Source organism: Colobus angolensis, unplaced genomic scaffold (assembly GCF_000951035.1).
Source record: "Colobus angolensis palliatus isolate OR3802 unplaced genomic scaffold, Cang.pa_1.0 Scaffold712, whole genome shotgun sequence".
NCBI lineage: Eukaryota > Metazoa > Chordata > Mammalia > Primates > Cercopithecidae > Colobus > Colobus angolensis.
The window spans coordinates 50,184-57,248 of NW_012120844.1; the positions used below are offsets into that span (position 1 = coordinate 50,184).

General features: G+C 38.1%; 1 pseudogene; it reads right to left on the reverse strand.

Moving 5' to 3' along the window:
• Positions 1-6,556, reverse strand: part of LOC105501463 — an 11,713-nt pseudogene extending 5,157 nt beyond the window's left edge.
• Positions 6,557-7,065: the final 509 nt, after the last annotated feature.

Here is a 7,065-nt window from a genome sequence, read left to right on the forward strand (position 1 = left end):
ACGCCCGGCTAATTTTTTGTATTTTTAGTAGAGATGGGGTTTCACCATGTTGGCCAGGATGGTCTCGATCTCCTGACCTCGTGATGCGCCCTCCTCGGCTTCCCAAAGTGCTGGAATTACAGGCGTGAGCCACTGAGCCCAGCCTTAATTTAGAACTTTAGTATGCTCTTTGATTTTTTTTTTTTAAGGTTTAGCCCTTCAACCTAGATCTCTACATCTTAAATTAATTTTGCATACTAAAAGGGTACTAATACTGTTCTGGAAAGCAATCTGGCATCATATATCAGGAGACTTTAAAAGTTCAAACTGTTGGCCGGGCACGGTGACTCACACCTGTCATCCCAGCACTTTGGAAGGCCAGGGGGGCAGATCACCTGAGGTCAGGAGGTCAAGAGCAGCCTGCCTAACATGGCAAAACCACATCTCTACTAAAAATACAAAATTAGATGGGCGTGGTAGCGCATGCCTGTAATCCCAGCTATTCAGGAGGCTGAGGCAGGAGAATTGCTTGAACCCAGGAGGCGGAGGTTGCAGTGAGCTGAGACTGTGCCCCTGAATTCCAGCCTGGACAACAGAGCAAGACTCTTTCAAAAAAAAAAAGAAAGAAAAAGTTCAAACTGTTTGACTCTTGTTAAAATTAATAAAAAGAAAATAACTAGATACATAGGCGATGGTATATAATATGCACTCAAATATTTGTTGACTGTAAAATATACAGTTATAGCAAATAATTGGAAACCATTTCTCTAAAGTTAATTAATGACTACAGTTTAATGAATTTACTATGTGTTATCAACTATGATACTTTATAAATATTATTTCATTCAATGGTCCCAAAAAAATCTGTATTTTACAAATAAGAGGGTATTTTTTGCCTAAAGTCATATCAACTGGCATAAACTTTATCTGAATCTTAAAATGTTTTTATGACTGGCAACTAATGAATCTCTTATCTCCATCTACTATCCCCAGCAAAGAGAATTCCTGAATGAGTTTTTCTAGCCAACACAACAGATCACAGAATTTAACAGGTGAAAAGTCTAGATATCTAGTCAAACTGCCTCATTTTTAAGGCAGACAATTAAAGCCTAGACAGACAATGCAACTTTCACAGACATTCAGTGACAAATCTAAATATTGAGCCAGATCTCCTAATTAAAAATTCTTTATACTACATAAAGCCACTTTATCTCAGAGGTAGGTCAACAGAAGTATGAGGAAAGAAACAACCTACATATTTTAATAATTAAAAAAGATAAAAGAAAAACTAATTCAGCAAAGAAACAATAAAACTACAATTCACAATGAAATACCATCTCACACCAGTCAGAATGGCTATCCTTAAAAGGCCAAAAAATAACAGATGCTGGCACGGTTGTAGAGAAAAAGGAAAGTGTTTACATTGTGGTGGGAGTGTAAATTAGTTCAACCATTGTGGAAGACAGTGTGGCGATTCCTCAAAGACCTAGAGACAGAAATACTTTTGATCTATTAATCCCATTACTGGGTATATACCCAAGGGATTATAAATCATTCTACTATAAAGACACATGGATGCATATGTTTATTGCAGCACTGTTCACAATAGCAAAGACACAGAATCAATCCAGATGCCCATCAATGATAGACTGGATAAAGAATATGTGGTACACATACACCATGGAATACTATGCAGCCATAAAAAGGAACGAGATCATGTGCTTTGCAGGAACATGGATGGAGCTGGAAGCCATTATCCTTAGCAAACTAACACAGGAACGGAAAACTAAATACTGCATGTGGGAGTTAAGTGATTAGAACACATGGACACCTCAAGAACACACACACTGGGGCACATGGGGGGGTGGAGGAGGGAGAGGATCAGGAAAAATAATGGATACTAGGCTTAATGCCTGGGAGAGGAAATAATCTGTAAAACAACCCCCCATGACACACATTTACCTTTGTAACAAACCTGCACATCCTTCACATGTACTCCTGATCTTAAAATAAAAGTTAAAAAACAGCAACAAAAAACTACAGTTCACTTGAATGAAATAAAAGAACTAAAACTTACCTAAATTAGCTTTTTCTTGACCCTTCATTGTTAGAATATCTACAATTATGTGTCATATCTCTTCAATAGGCTTAATTTTTTTAGTGAATAAAGCAGATCCATGTAAGTTTTATTTTCTCTGACATTAACTAGGTATCCAAGCTGTGATTAAAATTTCATACTATATTTTAAAGTAAGGGAGTGGCTCTTAAACCATGCTTCTCAGACCACTTATAATTAAGATTGAAAAACAGCTGTCTTGGCCGGGCACGGCAGCTCACACCTGTAATCCCAGCACTTTTGGAGGCTGAGGCAGGTGGATCAGGAGGTCAAGAGATTGAGACTATCCTGGCTAAAGGTGAAACCCCGTCTCTACTAAAAATACAAAAAAATTAGCCAGCCGTGGTGGCGGGCGCCTGTAGTCCCAGCTACTCAAGAGGCTGAGGCAGGAGAATGATGGCATGAACCCAGGAGGCAGAGCTTGCAGTGAACTGAGATCATGCCACTGCACTCCAGCCTGGGTGACAGAGCGAGACTCTGTCTCAAAAAAAAAAAAAAAGAAAGAGAAAGAGAAAGAAAAAGAAAAATGGCTGTCTTTTCCAATTTATAGACTAAAAATGAAGGATAGAATTTCTTTTTCTTTCTTTTCTTTTTTTTTTGAGACAGTCTCCCTGTATCACCAGGCTGGAATGCAGTGGTGCAATCTTGGCTCACTGCAACCACTGCCTCCCAGGTTCAAGTGATTCTCCTGCCTCAGCCTCTCGAGTAGCTGGGACTATGGGCGCATACCACCATGCCCAGCTAATTTTTTGTATTTTTAGTAGAGACAGCGTTTCACCATGCTGGCCAGGCTGGCCTTGAACTCCTGACCTCATGATTCACCTGCCTCGGCCTCCCAAACCGCTGGGATTACAGGTGTGAGCCACCATGCCCAGCGTAGAATTTCACATTTAAAAACTTCCCGCATGATTTTACTTAAGCCTTGCTCCTTTTCTCTTACATTTAAGTCTACGGTTATATTTTTGTTTCATATGCTATGAACTGTATCTCTGAAGAGCTTAAGGTTGATCATCTTAACATATTCATTCACGAATTTACTAAGTACCCATTATTTATCAGATATTATAAGCATTTACTATGTTCCATTCAACACAGTGAAGATTAGAGAAGGTGTAATTCACATTCTTAGTTCCAGAACTTAGTCCTGAATTACTCAGCTATCCTGCTTTCAGTTTTCTTGGGTTATTTTTTATTTTTTATTTTGTTGAGACGGGGTGTTGCTCTGTCAACTCAGGATGGAGTGCAGTGGCATAATCATGGCTCACTGGTCTTGAACTCTAGAGCTCAAGCAATTCTCCAACCTCAGCTTCCCGTATAGCTGTGACCACAACTGTCTACCACCAAAAAAACTTAAAATTTTTTTTTGCAGAGATGGGGTCTCACCATCTTGCCCAGGCTGGTCTTGAACTCTTGGACTCAAACGATCCTCCCACCTCAGCCTCCCAATGTGCTGGGATTACAGCTGTGAAGCATCATGCCTGGCCACTAATTTTAAGAGATGGGATCTATGTTGCCCAGGCTGGACTCAAACTCCTGGGCTTAGGCAATCCTCCCAGCTTGGCCTCCCAAGTAGTTGGGACTATAGGTATCCACTACTGTGCCCAGCCATCTTGGCTAATTTTGATTCTTGTTTTCCAGCAGCTTCTCCTCTGGTGTTATATCTTTCTGTTTACATTATTACTTTCTATGTGAGCCTTGGCTCCAGCTTTCCATCCTTGCTACAATGTCCTTGGTTGCCTTAAGTAATGTCCCTTCTGATACAATGTAGTGGTGGCCTAACACTCCCTTCCAGGTAGCATCTGTCAAATATAATTACCCTTCTGGAAAGAGTTTTACACATGATAGTCGCTGAGAGACTATCTGCTGAATATCTGATTTTTTACTTAAGTGAAAAGTCAAATAGCATTTATTGATTTTGTTGAGACAAAGGTGAATAGACCGTTCTTAAAAAAAGGAGTTTAAAAAAATTATCTATGTAAACAATCTCCAAGAATGTGTTTCTGAGAAACCTGGTCAAAAGGAAATATATTTTAAGAACATTTATCCATAAAAACAAAAACAAAAAAACCCAACCAAACAAAAAACTCAAGAAATGATTTATTCTATACCCAAAGCTTTGTGTATCAATAGGCTGGAAGAGATAAGGAGTATCAAGCCACTATAGAGGTAATAATGTTAGAGAAACTGGTTTATTGCCATTTTCTGTATGCAGACAGGATCAATCTATACAGTGTATATATAGGAGTACATTCGGGTTTACTCTTAAAGTGAAAGAGTTCTCTCACAAAACCAAGAGAGCTTAATAACATTTAAAAAGCTAATTTCATCCCTTTTGCTTTATATTCAATAAACAAATTTTAATATTACATTCAGTCTCCCAGTAAATTTCCAACCAGGAAATGCATACAATAATATGCTAAGACATTTCATGCAGAAAGTTTCATTAAATATACATTTCAGCTTATACCCACTTTCTAAAGTCTGATTATTCCCAGTACAGGAATAAAAGACTTAGAAAGGCCAACAAACAGCAATCCTTGTGGCCTTTAAACATTTATTCCTACTACATATACGACCACAATTTTCTCAAGCTATGTTGTGATGTGTTCCAGATTAATTCCAAATTGTCTACTACACTGTAATCGTAAAGATCAGTAAATGTTTATCTTACCTGAGCCCCTGCCAGAATGGCTTTCTCATAGATTGCAATAATATTTTCAACAGGACTTGTGATTGGTTCAATATGTACAAGACATATCCAATACTTAACAAGCTTTTTGGCATCTGGAATATTTTTAATCAGGTCATTCAGTGTGACTAGTATATCTTCTTTTGGACATCCCTAAAAGAGCAAGAAATAATGTGTGTAATATTTTTTAGCTTACAAACTATGAACAATAATTGAGCCTACTATAGTCAAGATCAATGATAAAGATAGCCATAAGTATAAAGCAAAAAAATGAAATATTAGGTGAGACATGTATTAGTAAAAAATGAACACTTATTTGGTCTTGATTTTATCCTCATATATATTGTGGGATTCCATTTGTTCATACTTTCTACCAAATGTTTATGAGTCAGAAGAGCCTGCAGAGTTTTTTTTCCTCTTAATTGTCTTCGTCAGGTTTTGATATTAAGATTAAAATGAATCTGTAATGGTTTATGTCAGAGTTACATATAATTAAATAGTAGGGCAGAAAAAATTTGTAGTATCAAAAGGAAAAACTTCAGCTGAGCAGAAATAAACTCTGATTCTATTCTATTAGAGAATCAGCTTTCCTGATTGTAACTTTTACTGGTGTTCAGAACCACAAGTGTTCAGAACCACAAGAAGTTAAAAGATGCTCATGAAGAACAGAGTACGGTTTGAAATCATACCTTGAATTCAGTTTTGTTATGGATCTTACATACTAGTGGGTGACCAAAACAAGATTAAAGAGCAGTCAGGAAACAAAGATATTGTCTATTATTCAACAGAATGTTGTTCTGGAGCTGATTATTATACTCCATAGGGTTTTGGTCTAAATGGCAAAATTCTGCAATAAATTCAAAAACATGATGTTGGCTTAGATGAATGGGATTTTGTTTGTTTTTTTTTTTTTTTTTTTTTTTGAGATGGAGTTTTTGCTCTTGTTGCCCAAGCTGGAGTGCAATGGCACGATCTCAGCTCACTGCAACCTCTGCCTCCCAGGTCAGACTGCAGCTCAGACTGCAGGCACGCACCACCACACCCGGCCAATTTTGTCTTGTTTTGTTTTGTTTTGTTTTGTTTTTTGAGACAGAGTCTTGCTCTGTTGCCCAGGCTGGAGTGCAGTGGTGCGATCTTGGCTCACTACAAGCTCAGCCTCCCCACACCCGGCTAATTGTATTTTTAGTAGACATAGGATTTCACCATGTTGGCCATGTTGCTCTTTAACTCCTGACCTCAGGTGATGCACCCGCCTTGGCCTCCCAACGTGCTGGGATTATAGGCATCAACCACTGTGCCCAGCCTATATAGCCATCTAATTTAATATTGACCAAATGAAATTTCCTTTTGTACCCAAAGCTGATGAACAGGAATGGAGAAATTTTGTTTTTCAAATGTTCTATAATGAGCATATATTAATTTACTTTTAAGGAAAAATTATTTTTAAGGGGGTTCTATGGTATAAAACTCAGAAAAAGCAAAATTTTAATTACAAGTAATTATATAATTATGAGCTAAATAGTAAACTTTTAAGTTCAAACATTTGAACTTTTATCAATCAATTTATAATAATAAAAAGACATGTGATGTGTTTTGGCAACAGTTGAGGGAGAAACTGGCAACAGCAGTAGCAGCAGGATCGGGGGGCACCACACCCAACCACACTGGCAGCAGAGGTGGCATCCTGAGAAGAGGCAGGCAGTGAGAGACTGCCGCAGCTGGAATGACCAGAGAACCATCAGCAGGGCAGGGCAGCTGTGGGCATGAACCATCTAGATCCCCAAGAAAGGGAAACAATGGTGTGGGGGAGGTTGGAGATCCAACAACACTAGGAGCAAATCCTCCCCCTAATAGCCACAATGTGACTCACCGAATATATTTCCAGGCATTAAAATAGATGATGTCTGACCCTCACCAGGATTGTTATGTTTGGTTTTTGTTTTGTCAACGTAAAAAAAAAAAAAGAGGAAAAAAGGTTAAGAGTAGAGGAAGCCCTACAACAAAAAGCAATTGTTCCTTGCTTTTTATCTGCACGGCCTCAGTCCCACTTCCAAAGGGCAACCACTTTAACCTTTGTGGTTTTAAATTCTCCTGATGATCTTCAACTGTATGAATAGGATTAAGCTGCTATTTTGTGACATTATTGACTCTTGCAAAGACTGATTAAAAAGTCAGCTTAATTCACCTCCCTAAAACACAAGGTGCATATGATAGTTACATTACAATTTTTAGTCCTATTGTTCACTTTAGTAACTTCAATATCCTTAAACTTTTGTTTTGA